General features: G+C 35.3%; 1 non-coding gene across 1 annotated transcript; it reads right to left on the bottom strand.

The window, feature by feature from the left end:
- Window positions 1–4009: 4009 nt before the first annotated feature.
- Window positions 4010–4117, bottom strand: LOC133035305 (small nucleolar RNA R71). The gene has a single exon (XR_009686578.1). It is a non-coding gene; the product is annotated as a small nucleolar RNA R71 (small nucleolar RNA).
- Window positions 4118–15000: the final 10883 nt, after the last annotated feature.

Genomic DNA, 15000 nt, shown 5'->3' with positions numbered 1-15000 from the left:
AACGAATTTCAGGAAAGGAATGTATGGTTCTAGCAGATAAGATGACAGCCAGAATCAAAATTTGGAGTACTAGAAACTTCTCTTTGGCAGGGAGAGCAGTTCTGGTTAACTCAGTTCTCATGTCAATTCATTCATATTGGAGCCAAGTTATGGTGCTTCCAAAGCGAACTATAAGGGATATTGATTCCATCTGTCGAGCATACTTATGGAAAGGAAATCAGGTTTCTCAAGGGCCGGGTCCAATTGCTTGGGATCATGTGTGCCAACCAAAAGCAGCTGGGGGGATCAGTTTGAAAAGAATAGCAGAATGGAACATTGCCGCAATGACAAAATATGTGTGGGCAATTGCAAACAAAGAAGATAACTTGTGGATTAAATGGATACACTGTGTATACATTAAGGGAGAGGATTGGTGGACTTATCAAGCTCCACCTCAGGCTAGCTGGTACTGGAGGAAATTGAATTCGGTTAAAACACAAATCAAAGGTCTTATGGACATTCAGCAATTCGTAAGCACCAAATACAACATATCAAATGGCTGCAAATCTCTTTGCCCCTCACAAAGTAAAGTGAATTGGAGTCATAAGGTATGGAATAGACTCATCATCCCTAGGCATAGATTTCGCTAGTGGATTACAATCCAAGATAGACTTAAAACTAGAGAGAGGTTGTACAAACACAACATCATTAGAGAAGACTATTGCTTATTCTGTATGGATCATCCTGAGACTACAGAGCACTTTTTCTTTGCTTGTCCTTTCTCTACTATTTGCCTTTCTCAAGTTAAAGCTTGGCTAGGTTGGAGAGTTCAAACAATAGACTTGAGCAGATTGTGCAGGTGGCTGGAAAGAACGAAAATGAGCAGGTTTCGGAAGGCAGTAATCACTGCTGCAGTGGCTGCTCTGGTGTACCATGTTTGGAAAAATCGCAATGATTTGCTATGGAATTCAAGGAGAATAGCACAAGATGTTGTTGTCCGTGCTATAAAGGAAGATGTAAAGAATAGAGTGCTGTGTAATTAGCCAAAGAAACACAAACCAGCTGATGCCGACTGGTTTGCTCTTCTATAGCAGTTGTTTCTTCTATTTCTGCTGGTGTCGACTGTTGGAAGTTATTTTACCAGGAACTTAGATCTACTCACAAGTATGTTGATTTAACAACTGATTGGTGGTGAATAATGCATATTTATTGATCTCAAATGTTAAACTAAATTAAATTTTAATTTATATTTTCATGAAATTAATGAAAAATATATTGTATAACTGAAAATATTTAGTTTGAATTTAATTTGGTTCATTTTGCAGGAATTATGTGTATTTTGATACAAATGAAAAGAATGATTCAATTGTGAAAGAAAGAAATGAGAAAAATTGACATTCTTGCAAGGGAAGAACCCAATTTAAGAAGAAATAACATCAAGCCCAGCCCAAATTTCTACCATGCGGATCATATTGTGACTAAAGCTATTCAACATATATATATAATTCCAAGTTGCTCATTAAGTCTTATTCCTATCCATGACTTGGTCTCTTCCCTTGTGATCGACATGTGGCAAGGTGGACCATCATTGTGCTTTGATTTGGAAAGGCAATATTCTTCCAGCCAACTTCTTTTAATTCAAATCCCATTATTTTAGTTTTAAGAATCAAATCCCATTGTTTTAGTGATTAGATTAAAAACTGTAATTTTTCGTATTGACTTTCACACAATTTTTGCTTCAGATTTATTTTCTTTTTATTGTGTTATAATTGTGTCCCCAAAACACTATATAAAGGGACCTCTTGTACATATTAAGGGGGGATTCATTGGCAAAAACTATAGTAAATTTTAGTTTTATTTTATCTATCCCTTCTCATATTTTCTCTTTAGATTATTGTGAGAATGTCTAGCATTTTTGGCTAGTTTCCTAGATAAGGTAAAGGATGATCTTATATGTGAGGTAATATTTACTTGTGTTTTGATTCACCAAGTGCTTAAAGTTTATACATTTGAGTAGTATAATTTTCTTCTTTTTTTTTTATCTCTATATTAATATATTTTTCTATTTAGTATTATATAGAAATAGTCATGCTTTTTCTATGTGAATATGATTAGGATAAATATACATTAATATTATAATTTTATGATTAATCTCTTATTGCATTATTACCAAACAAAAGGTATATTGTCATTCTTAGATTTTTCATAAGATTATTTTCTACAATCTTAATGTGAGAATTCTATATTACTCAAATACATTTTTTTTTTATTATATGTTCTTCAAGTTTTATCTTCCGATTAAATTATTGGGAAGTGAATAATTTAATTGTGTTATATGTGTGAATCAAAACCCAAATAAATGAGCCAAACATATAGGTGATTCTTGAAACCTTATCATTTTTTTTTTATTATAATTTTCTACCAATTTTATTTACTTTAAATTTATTTTCAAAATTTTCTCAAAAACCACCAACGATTTATTTACTTTTTGCGCTTAAAGTTCTACTAATCACTTTTTGATAAGATATCTCTCTGTGGACACGACCGCCCATACTACACTACAACAACCGCTTTGTGAAGACAAGTTTGGGCGTAATCAAATTTTGGCGCCGTTGCCGGGGAGATTGAAATCAAAACTTAGTGGACTTTTCAGCCAAGAGCTAAGTCATTCTATAATGTGTATATATAACACTTGTATTTTTTTTTTTAATTATTAATTTTTTTTAATTATTAATTTATTATACGCTTATATATTTATATACATATATTTTTATTTTCTCTTTTCGTTCAATTATATATGTGGTATTAGTTATATATAATATATATATATATTAGTCATTAATTTTTTTTTATTTTTTTTATTTTTCTTTTCTTTTCTACATTCATTGTGTTCAAATTATCATTCATTGTTAATTTTGTAATTATTTGTCATTTATTATTTTTTTTCTTTAGCTTTAAATTTATAGATTTCAAATTATTAGGTTTAGTCCCTTAATTTGTGTAACCTTAGGTATTAGATTAGCTTTAATTTAGGTTCCACCTCTTTATTATTAAAAAAAAAATCATAAAATTCTAAAATAAAATTATTCATAAAACTTTATAGTATTAGGAACAAAGTGTAATGCAACAAGTGGTAAAAACTGAGATTATTCTGTCTAGAAAGATTGGCTTTTAAGGCTTGTGATAGAGTACCCTCTACACTTTCCTGGGAACCTTGGTTCTGTCTAGGAAAGTGTGGGACGAAGCGGTACCTTGGCAACCTTCCCAATCGGCCTGGGAATATTTCTTGTGTATGCCCTTGTCTTATTACATTTTTGGACTTATTACTATTTTAAAAAAAAAAAAAACAAGCTTGTTCCTTCAAAATAAGTAATTTATTTTACTTATTGGTCATTTGGTTAGAAATATTTGAATTGTGATTTTTCATACTCACTTAGTACCCCGGGGAGTCTGGTGAGGCATGTAAGATCATTTCAAATTGTCCAAATTTACCAAGAAACAAGTTTAACAAAAAAAAAATTAAGTGAATGAATCGTCATAGAGATGAACTAGGGAGATTTGTAAGGAGACCCAACACCCCTAGTGATAACTCTTCCGATACATCAAGCATTGCCTCTCCCACCTCAACAATTGCTCATAATCCATTCGCCATGGCCCATCATGATGAAATTCAGCAGAGAAGTCTTAATGACTATCTCCATCCTACTCGCACTCCTACCCCTTCTTGTATCCTCTTTCCACCTAATATGCCCAATTTTGAATTCAAACCTGGCATGATTCAACTCTTGCCAAATTTCCATGGTTTAGAAAATGAAAATCCTTATGTGCATATTAGGGAATTTGAGGATGTGGTAGCCACTTTTTATAACCAAGCTAATATCGCGGATACTGTGCGATTAAAGTTTTTTCCCTTCTCTTTGAAGGATAAAGCTAAAAGCTGGTTATACTCTCTGAGACCAAGGTCTATTGGAACATGGGAAGAAATGACATCATCATTTTTTCACAAATACTTCCCTAACCACAAGACTAATGGTTTGAAAAGGCGAATTTCTACCTTTTCCCAAAAAAACAATGAAACTCTTTATCAAGTCTGGGAAAGGTTTAAAGAACTGTTAACTCTTTGTCCCCACCATGGTTATGAAAAATGGCGCCTAGTTAGTTATTTCTATGAAGGCCTCACTAGTCGTGAACGCCAGTTTATAGAAATGATGTGCAATGGTGAATTCCTCCAAAAAGATCCTGAAGAAGCCTTTGAATATCTCAATGAGCTTGCAGAAAAATCTCATACTTGGACTGGTCCAAGTGCTACTGAAAGCACTAACAGAAATCGACCAGCAGGAATTTACCAACTAAGGGAGGAGGACAGTCTCAAAGCCCAAGTTGAGTCCTTAACAAAGCAACTTGAGGCCTTTAAAAAAAAAAGTGGGCAAGGACTGAATATGGTTGCCAAAGCAGAAATACATGAGCCATGTTTTGTGTGTGGAGAATCGGATCATTTAGCTAAGGATTGTTTAGCCTTTAGAGAAATGAAGGGGGTTTATGAAGAGCAATGCAATGCCTTAGGGACCTACAATAAGCCATTCTCTAATACGTACAACCCTGGTTGGAGAAACCACCCAAATTTCAGTTGGAAAGATCCCAACCAAGCACAATCTTCCGGAGGGCAATGGAGAAATGAGCACCAAAATCAACCATCAAAAGCTCAGCCTGCTCCTCAATACAATTCTCCACCTCAAAGGAGTTCTCTTGAGAACACCGTTCAATCATTCATGGAGGAGCAAACTAAAATAAATCGCCAAATGATGGAAGAAATCAAAGAAATGAAGAGTCAATTTTCAAAATTGACTGGGTCCTTGGCTATTTCTGAAAGAGGCAAACTTCCTTCTCAGCCTCAATTCAATGCACAAGGGCAACATATGGCTCAAACCTCCAGCTCTAACGATCAAATCGTTAAGGAGGCTAACGCCATCACAACTAGAAGTGGAAAAACTTTGGAAGATCAACCAATAGCAGCTACCACTTCAAAATCTCCACATGTTGTCCCTGAAAGTGTGCCATCCAATGCTTCTGCAAAAGTTCCATTTCCCCAGGCTTTGAGACCTGCTGGGAAAAATCTTGAAAATCGAGGAGAAATCCTTGAGCACTTGACACAAGTGAAGATTAATCTTCCTTTGCTTCACGTCATCAAACAAGTGCCAACCTATGCTAAAATCATCAAGGATCTTTGCACTGTAAAAAGGAAGCATCATGTCAAAAAGACTGCTTTCTTGACTGAGCAAGTTAGTGCGGTAATTGAACAAAAGACACCGCTGAAATACAAAGATCCTGGCTGTCCCACCATTTCTTGTCAAATCGGGACTCATGAATTTAGTCAAGCTTTGCTAGACTTAGGAGCGAGTGTTAATCTCATGCCTTATTCTGTCTACTCGCAACTTGGTCTTGGTGAAATCAAGCCTACTTCTGTTGTCTTACAGTTGGCTGATCGTTCTATCAAGAAGCCTCGGGGAATTGTTGAGGATGTTCTTGTTCAAGTTGACAAATTCTATTACCCCGTGGACTTTCTTATCCTGGATACTCAATCTGTGGTTAACATGGAATCCAAAATCCCTATCATACTTGGAAGACCTTTCCTCGCTACAGCTAATGCCCTTATTAACTGTAGGAATGGTCTAATGAAAATATCTTTTGGGAATATGACTCTTGAGGTCAATATTTTTCATGTTGCAAAGCAACCACATGACGATGATGAGTGTTATCAGACATTTTTGATTGACACGCTCATTTCTGAGGAGATTCAATTGCAAAAAAATTCTGATGATCTTGATGAACTCTTCTCAGTTTCTGAAAGTTCTGGTTTTAATGAGTCAATTAATGAAATTTCTTGTTATAAAGACTCACAAAACGGAAGAGCAAAGTTTTGGCAACCTCGCTTTGAAGAGCTACCTGGTGAAAGGGAAAAGCCAAAACCTTCTACTGAAGAGGTTCCCACTGTTAAGCTAGCCCAACTACCTGAGGGTTTAAAACATGTTTTCTTGGGAGATGGTGATACCTTTCCTGTTATCATCTCGTCCAAACTTGATCCTTCACAGGAAATGCAATTAGTCAAGCTACTAAAGAAGCATAAACCTGCAATAGGTTGGACGTTTGCTGATATTAAAGGTATTAGCCCTTTAATTTGCTCCCATAGAATCAAGTTGGAGGAGGGAGCAATCCCTCGAAGAGATCCTCAAAGAAGACTGAACCCCACCATGAAAGAAGTTGTGAAAACTGAAGTGTTGAAACTTTTGGATGCTAACATCGCTTATCCAGTGGCTGATAGCAAATGGGTCAGTCCAATTCAGGTAGTACCTAAGAAATCGGGTGTAACTGTTATTGAAAATGATAAAGGGGCCCTTGTTCCCACAAGGACTGTGATGGGTTGGCGCATGTGCATTGATTATCGAAAGTTGAATGTTGCCACCCGTAAGGATCATTTCCCACTTCCATTTATCGACCAAATCCTTGAACGTGTGGCTGGGCATCCTTTTTATTGCTTTCTTGATGGCTATTCAGGCTATTATCAAATCGAGATTGCATTGGAGGATCAAGATAAGACCACTTTTACATGTCCTTTCGGTACTTATGCTTTTCGGCGTATGCCATTTGGACTGTGTAATGCACCAGCCACCTTCCAAAGGTGCATGATGAGCATTTTCAGTGACATGGTTGAAAAATGTATGGAAGTATTTATGGATGATCTGACAGTCTTTGGAAGTTCTTTTGAAACATGCCTTCTTAATTTAGAAGCTGTTTTAACACGATGTATTGAGAAAGGTCTTGTACTCAATTGGGAGAAATGCCATTTCATGGTATCTTCAGGCATAGTCTTGGGACACATTGTCTCCGAAAGAGGGATTGAGGTAGATCAGTCTAAGATTGATCTCATTTCTAAATTGCCCACTCCAAAGACTGTCAAAGATGTTAGATCTTTTCTTGGGCATGCTGGTTTTTATAGGAGGTTCATCCAAAACTTTTCAATGATTTCTCGTCCACTGTGCAACCTCCTCGCCAAAGATGCTAATTTTGAGTGGACACAAAAGTGTGAGGATGCATTCCGAACACTTGTTGCAAAATTAACGTCCGCTCCCATCATACAGTCACCTGATTGGAATTTGCCTTTTGAAATCATGTGTGATGCAAGTAATTTTGCTGTTGGAGCTGTTTTGGGACAACGAAGGGAGGGGAAACCTTTTGTTGTCTATTATGCAAGTCAAACTCTTAATAGTGCTCAAATGAACTATTCCACTACTGAAAAAGAGTTGCTTGCTGTTGTCTTTGCTCTTGACAAATTTCGAGCTTACTTGATTGGTTCACCTATTACGATCTTCACAGATCATTCTGCCCTTAAGTACCTCCTTTCCAAAAAGGATACTAAGGCGCGCTTAATACGGTGGATCCTTCTATTGCAAGAATTTGACATCACAATCAAAGACAAGAAAGGTGTTGAGAATGTCGTCGCAGATCACTTGTCTCGACTTGAATTTAGTGATTCTGCTGATGATCCACCTATTCGTGATGATTTCCCCGATGAACAACTGCTTGCTGTTACTAAGTTACCGTGGTATGCACACATAGTTAACTACTTAGTAACAGTGAACTTCCTTCGAGTGGAGTTCACAAGATAGACGCAAGTTTCGGTCGAGGTGCGCAATTTCTATTGGGATGATCCATACTTGTTCAAGTATTGCCCCGATCAGATCATACGAAGATGCATCCCTGATGATGAGGTGTCTAGTGTTTTGAACTTTTGTCACAATGATGCTTGTGGTGGTCACTTCTCTGTGAAGAAAACTACTGCAAAAATCTTACAGTGTGGCCTTTATTGGCCCACTTTGTTCAAAGACACCAACGAATTTTGTCGTTCATGTGTGAGGTGCCAAAAGTTAGGCTCTCTATCTCGTCGTCACATGATGCCCTTGAACCCTATTCTTGTGATTGAGATATTTGATTGTTGGGGTATAGATTTCATGGGACCATTTCCATCATCTTCTGGTTACCTTTACATTCTCCTTGCTGTGGATTATGTTTCTAAATGGGTTGAGGCTGTACCTTGTCGAACCAATGATAATGCAACGAGCTTACCAAGTTCTTGAAGGAAAACATTTTGTCAAGGTTCGGTACGCCTCGTGCTATCATTAGTGATCAAGGCACACACTTTTGCAACAAGTCTTTTGAGGCTCTCATGCGGAAGTACGGTGTGCTCCATAAGGTTGCTAATTCTTACCATCCGCAGACCAATGGGCAAGCGGAGTTAGCCAATAGGGAGATAAAACAAATTCTGGAAAAAACGGTAAATCCAGACAGAAAAGATTGGTCTTCTCGTCTTCTTGACGCTCTCTGGGCATACCGTACTGCTTTCAAATCCCCTCTTGGGATGTCTCCCTATCGGCTTGTTTATGGAAAAGCCTGTCATTTGCCTGTTGAACTCGAGCATAAGGCATATTGGGCTGTCAAAGCCTTTAATTTTGATCTTAGTGCTGCAGGCATTAATCGCAAACTCCAGTTGTCTGAAATTGAGGAGTTGAGAAATGAGGCATATGATAATTCCAGGATCTACAAGGAAAAAATGAAAGCTGCTCATGATAAACAGATCCTGCGAAAGAATTTTGAGGTGAATCAAAAGGTGCATCTTTATGATTCTCGGTTGCATTTCCACCCAGGTAAGTTGAGATCGCGGTGGACTGGCCCATTTGTGGTGAAACAAGTTTTTCCCAACGGTTCTGTTGAAGTTGAGTACCCAACTGATGGGAGAATTTTTAGAGTCAATGGCCAGAGATTGAAGCATTACATCGAGAGTGTGAGTCATGTTGAAGAGGTCCTTCTTAAGGACCCTATTTATACACTCTGAGTTGTTCATTTCTTTTACATGTTTTAGTTATTTTATTTTATTTATATTTTTTTGCTTTTTCTGTTAGTTTTGTGTGTTTTCGTTTTTGTTTGTTTTGGGTTTGTTTTGTGTTATCAGGTTGTTTCAATTACTGCCCCGTGGATATTGTCACCTTCCAGGTGTTCTCTTTTCCCTATCTTTTTCTTTGCATATTTATTTTGACATTGAGGACACTGTCTGATTTTCGGTTGGGGGTGGTAAGCTGTGGTGAGCTTTCATAGTTGAGAATTACATTGTTGTGTTGAATTTTTAAGTCAAATTTTCTCAAAATTTTCTAAGCATTATTGAAACATTCTGTTTGAGTTGGTTTTTGCTATGTTTAGCTATTAAGGAGTGATTTCCAGAGTTCTTTAATGCACTTTCCAAACATGTGGTAAGATGGTTGTTAACACAAATAGTTGAGAAAATTTTCAAGCTTAAAGTTTTCCATTTGTTTTGGTGAGCTGTGAGAGTTGAGAAAACGACTTTTTGAACTTTTATTGATCATTTGAGTTGGCCAAATTAGATTTTTGGAATTTAAACACATGGCATATACTGGAGGGATAATTTCATTTGTTAAAAGAGCCTTTGTTGTAATGTTAGTTTTTTTTCTTCTTTTTATTCATGTATTTTTTTATGTTGCCTCTTAAAAAAAAAATCAAAATCAAAAATAAAAAAAAAAAATATTAAAAAGAACAAGAGCAACATTTCGTTATTGTGTTTCCTTTTTATTTTATTGTCAAAAAAAAATTGTTCCATATATATATATATAAAAAAAAAAAGAATAAAATGAATGAAAGAAACATCACTTCATGTGTTTCTTAAAAAAAAAAAAAAAAAAAAAAAAAGTTTTTTTTCTATAATTTTCTTTTAGTTGGCTCTTTATTCTTCAAGTCTTTTGTGTAAATCCCAAAGGTTGTTTGTCATTTAAATTCTAATTATTTGATTTGCCTATCTTGTGATCAATATTTGTTCAAATTGTTTGTCCTAAAAAGTTTGTCTTCTCTCATTTGAGCGTTAATTGTTACAATTCCAACTCCAAAGAGTGTCATCTCTCCCATAAAAAAAAAAATACTTTCAATGCCTGTGAGGAAATTGGAGTTGAGACCTTTACGCTTTTGAGATTTTTCGATGCTATTTGTGTTATGGCTTGTGGTAAGAAATGGATATGGTTTGGTGCACACACCCACAACTCTGGGGTTACAACTAAGTAGTTTGCATAGCAATTTCTGATTTCTTGATGATATTTTAAAATGCATGGCTGGTTTTGATTGGTTTGACTTGATTATTCAGCTTGATAATTTTCTTCTCCGCTTGAATTGCTAGGGACTAGCAATAAGCTGGTTGGGGGTTGTGATTGGTGGTGAATAATGCATATTTATTGATCTCAAATGTTAAACTAAATTAAATTTTAATTTATATTTTCATGAAATTAATGAAAAATATATTTTATAACTGAAAATATTTAGTTTGGTTCATTTTGCAGGAATTATGTGCATTTTGATACAAATGAAAAGAATGATTCAATTGTGAAAGAAAGAAATGAGAAAAATTGACATTCTTGCAAGGGAAGAACCCAATTTAAGAAGAAATAACATCAAGCCCAGCCCAGATTTCTACCATGCGGATCATATTGTGACTAAAGCTATTCAATATATATATATATATAATTCCAAGTTGCTCATTAACTCTTATTCCTATCCATGACTTGGTCTCTTCCCTTGTGATCGACATGTGGCAAGGTGGACCATCATTGTGCTTTGATTTGGAAAGGCAATATTCTTCCAGCCAACTTCTTTTAATTCAAATCCCATTATTTTAGTTTTAAGAATCAAATCCCATTGTTTTAGTGATTAGATTAAAAACTGTAAATTTTCGTATTGACTTTCACACAATTTTTGCTTTAGATTTATTTTCTTTTTATTGTGTTATAATTGTGTCCCCAAAACACTATATAAAGGGACCTCTTGTACATATTAAGAGAGGATTCATTGGCAAAAACTATAGTAAATTTTAGTTTTATTTTATCTATCCCTTCTCATATTTTCTCTTTAGATTATTGTGAGAATGTCTAGCATTTTTGGCTAGTTTCCTAGATAAGGTAAAGGATGATCTTATATGTGAGGTAATATTTACTTGTGTTTTGATTCACCAAGTGCTTAAAGTTTATACATTTGAGTAGTATATTTTTTTTCTATTTTTTTTTCTCTATATTAATATATTTATCTATTTAGTATTATATAGAAATAGTCATGCTTTTTCTATGTGAATATGATTAGGATAAATATACATTAATATTATAATTTTATGATTAATCTCTTATTGCATTATTACCAAACAAAAGGTATATTGTCATTCTTAGATTTTTCATAAGATTATTTTCTACAATCTTAATGTGAGAATTCTATATTACTCAAATACATTTTTTTTATTATATGTTCTTCAAGTTTTATCTTCCGATTAAATTATTGGGAAGTGAATAATTTAATTGTGTTATATGTGTGAATCAAAACCCAAATAAATGAGCCAAACATATAGGTGATTCTTGAAACCTTATCATTTTTTTTTTATTATAATTTTCTACCAATTTTATTTACTTTAAATTTATTTTCAAAATTTTCTCAAAAACCACCAACGATTTATTTACTTTTTGCGCTTAAAGTTCTACTAATCACTTTTTGATAAGATATCTCTCTGTGGACACGACCGCCCATACTACACTACAACAACCGCTTTGTGAAGACAAGTTTGGGCGTAATCAACAACCTAAATATGAACTTCTAAAACGATAGAAAATTAAACACATAAGAGTATCAGAAATCTTACATTGCGTGCAGCGGAATATATGTCTCCTCCCACTCAGATCTCTAACCCTTGATTCCTTTCTGTAGCAGAGTATAATCAAGATCTGAGCCCGATAGTCCTTCTTTGTTGTTTCTGAATTCTACACAGCCTTCCTCACTATGATTGAGGTATTACTTGATGTGTGTGGGCACTACTCTAGCACTTATAGATTTCGAAACAGTGAAGGAATAGAGAGAGAGAGGGTGGCGGCTCAGAGAGAATTTTCAGAGAGAAAATTCTGTCAGAATAATGTTGTGTATCAGTTGTTGTGAATACTGAAGCCTTTGCCTTCTATTTATAGAAGACCACCCAGGGCTATGATTGAATTAATTGACATTTAATATTGAAAAAATCAAAGGGAAAAGGGAACTTAAGTGGCCGGCCTAGGCATTGTGGAAACAAGGCTTGCCACTTTTCCAACTTTCCTTTTCCTACACTGATAGTTTCCTGTTTTGTCAAAAACTGCCAATTTCTTTGTTCAACCACATAAATGTCAAATCTAATTATTTAATAATTAAAATTAATTATCAAATAATATATTGTCATTTATTTTATTAATAATGAAACTAATTAAAGTTTCCTAATTAATAAATATGCCCTTCAAAATCTCTATTTACTGTTTTGCCCTTAATAAGTGATAAATTCTCAAATAGACACAGTCTATCTTGAGAATTTTAATTGATTAATTAAAATCAATTAAATGAGTCTTAAAAGTAATATTATCTCAACTAGTGGGGGGACCATGGGTCTATATATCCGAGCTTCCAATAAGCAGATCTAGAATTTACCACTTAAATTCACTGACTTATTAATTCTTCGTTGAATCCACACATAGAACTCAGGATTGCACTCTCAGTATATAGAATGCTCTATATGTTCCACCATATAGACACATCATTAGTTATCCATTGTTATAATCATAATGTGATCAATGATCCTCTATATGGATGATTTACACTGTAAAGGGACTAAATTACCGTAACACTCTACATTGTATTTTATCCTTAAAACACTTAACCCTGTATAAATGATATTTCAAGTAAGTGAAAGGAGTACTCAATCATTTATCTCGTTTGGTTAAGCTCGAAGGAAATCACCCTTTGCTTACTATTCGCCAGATAGAAGCTATAGATTCCATATTTATGTTAGCGCTCCCACTCAATCGCACTACCGTGTTCCCAAAATGTATGTATTGCCTTGACCAAAAATTAGGCTTAACTAACAAATCAAAGAACATGAATAACACTGTTGAAATTGAGCCTAACCATATCAGGATTTCGATCATGTGATCTAGGATCAACTTATGATATTGAATTGAATAGATATTTACGGTAAGTTTCAAAAATCTATTTCAAAGTTCAAAATCGGTCCATTCCAATGCATACTGCATGCATCCAACCTGAGCTTTACTTTAACCTATGTTCTGGAAAGAACATAACATTTCTCCAAATGCAAGTAAACTCTGTTGTAGATTGTCATATCAGTAAAACCCAATGTTCTGATAAATCTAGGAATACTTTATTCACATAGTCATGTTTACTTTCCACTGTGTTGACAACACAATAAACATGATCAAGTATGTGAAAGGGGTTTGGATGAATTTATAAATCAAATAGACAAACAATTGATTAAGTGAACCAAAACATACACAAATGAATGAAAAATACTTCTGTTACTTTATTGATATTGAATAATCTGGATTACATTGAAATAGAGTTTTATTTAGGGCATAAAACCCAACAAACTCCCACTTGCACTAATATAAAACAAATTAGTACATTTCAATTAATCCTAAATTCTGACGGTGCTTTTCGAATGAAGTTATTTCCAAGACTTTGGTGAATGGATCAGCTAAGTTGTCCTGCGTGTCCACTTTCTCCACCAGTACATCCCCTCTTGCCACATATTCTCTAATAATATGATACTTTCTTTCTATATGCTTACTTCTCTTATGGCTCTGAGGTTCCTTACTGTTGGCTATAGCTCCATTATTATCACAAAGCAGGACTAGAGGCTTTTCCATTCCAGGAACTACACCAAGACTGGTGAAGAACTTCCTAAGCCAGATAACCTCTTTAGCTGCTTCAGCCGCAGCTATGTATTCTGCCTCCATGGTAGAATCCGAAATCGCAGTTTGTTTAGCACTTCTCCAAACCACTGCTCCACCCCCAATAGTAAACACCATCCCAGATGTAGATTTCCTGTCTTCAAGACATCCCTGGAAATCTGAGTCTGTATAGCCTTAGGGATTTAAAGCACCACCCTTGTAGACTAATACATAATCTCTTGTACTCTTTAAGTATTTCAAAATATACTTAACAGCATTCCAATGTACTCGTCCTGGATTTGACTGATACCTGCTCACGATTCCAACTGCATAGCAGATGTCAGGTCTAGTGCATAGCATAGCATACATTAGACTTCCAACTGCAGAAGCATAAGGAACTTTTGCCATGTCTTCTATCTCTTGAGGATCAGTAGGACACTGTTCCTTAGATAGACGGATACCATGTCTAAAGGGCATATTTGCCCCATTGGTATTGGTCATGGAAAATCTCTCTAGAACTTTGTCAATGTAAGCTGTTTGAGAGAGAGCAAGGGATCTGTTCTTCCGGTTTCTGATAATCTGAATACCGAGAACATAGGCTGCCTCACCCAAGTCTTTCATGTCGAATTGAGTGTCAAGCCATTCCTTGATGTGAGTCATTTTTTTTTTACATTGTTGCCAATGATCAAAATGTCATCAACATAAAGGACCAGGAATACTACTACTTGGTTTTCCTTGAGTTGGTAAACACAAGGTTCATCTTCATTCTGATGAAAGCCGTAGGTTTTGATGATCTCATCAAACCTTTTATTCCATGAGCGAGAAGCTTGCTTAAGTCCATATATGGACCTATTTAATTTTCAAACTTTATTCTCCTGCCCAGGAAGAACATAACCTTCTGGTTGCTCCATATAGATGGTTTCTTCAAGAAGCCCATTAAGAAAGGCTGTCTTGACATCCATTTGCCAAATTTCATAATCTAAAGCGGCAGCTATGGAGAGAAGAATTCGGATGGATTTGAGCATGGCAACCGGACTAAAAGTTTCCTCATACTCCACACCTTCTCTTTGGGTATAACCCTTGGCGACCAGTCTAGCTTTGAAAGTTTCGACCTCGCCTCCAGCACCTCTTTTCTTCTTATAGACCCATTTACATCCAATTGGACGAAAATCATCAGGTGGTTCTACATATTCCCAGACTTTGTTCTTTTTCATGGAATCCATTT

The sequence above is a fragment of the Cannabis sativa genome, chromosome 2 (assembly GCF_029168945.1).
Source record: "Cannabis sativa cultivar Pink pepper isolate KNU-18-1 chromosome 2, ASM2916894v1, whole genome shotgun sequence".
In the NCBI taxonomy this organism is placed as follows: domain Eukaryota; kingdom Viridiplantae; phylum Streptophyta; class Magnoliopsida; order Rosales; family Cannabaceae; genus Cannabis; species Cannabis sativa.
The sequence above is the reverse complement of the archived record's forward strand: the minus strand, read 5'-3'. Positions and strand labels throughout refer to the sequence as shown.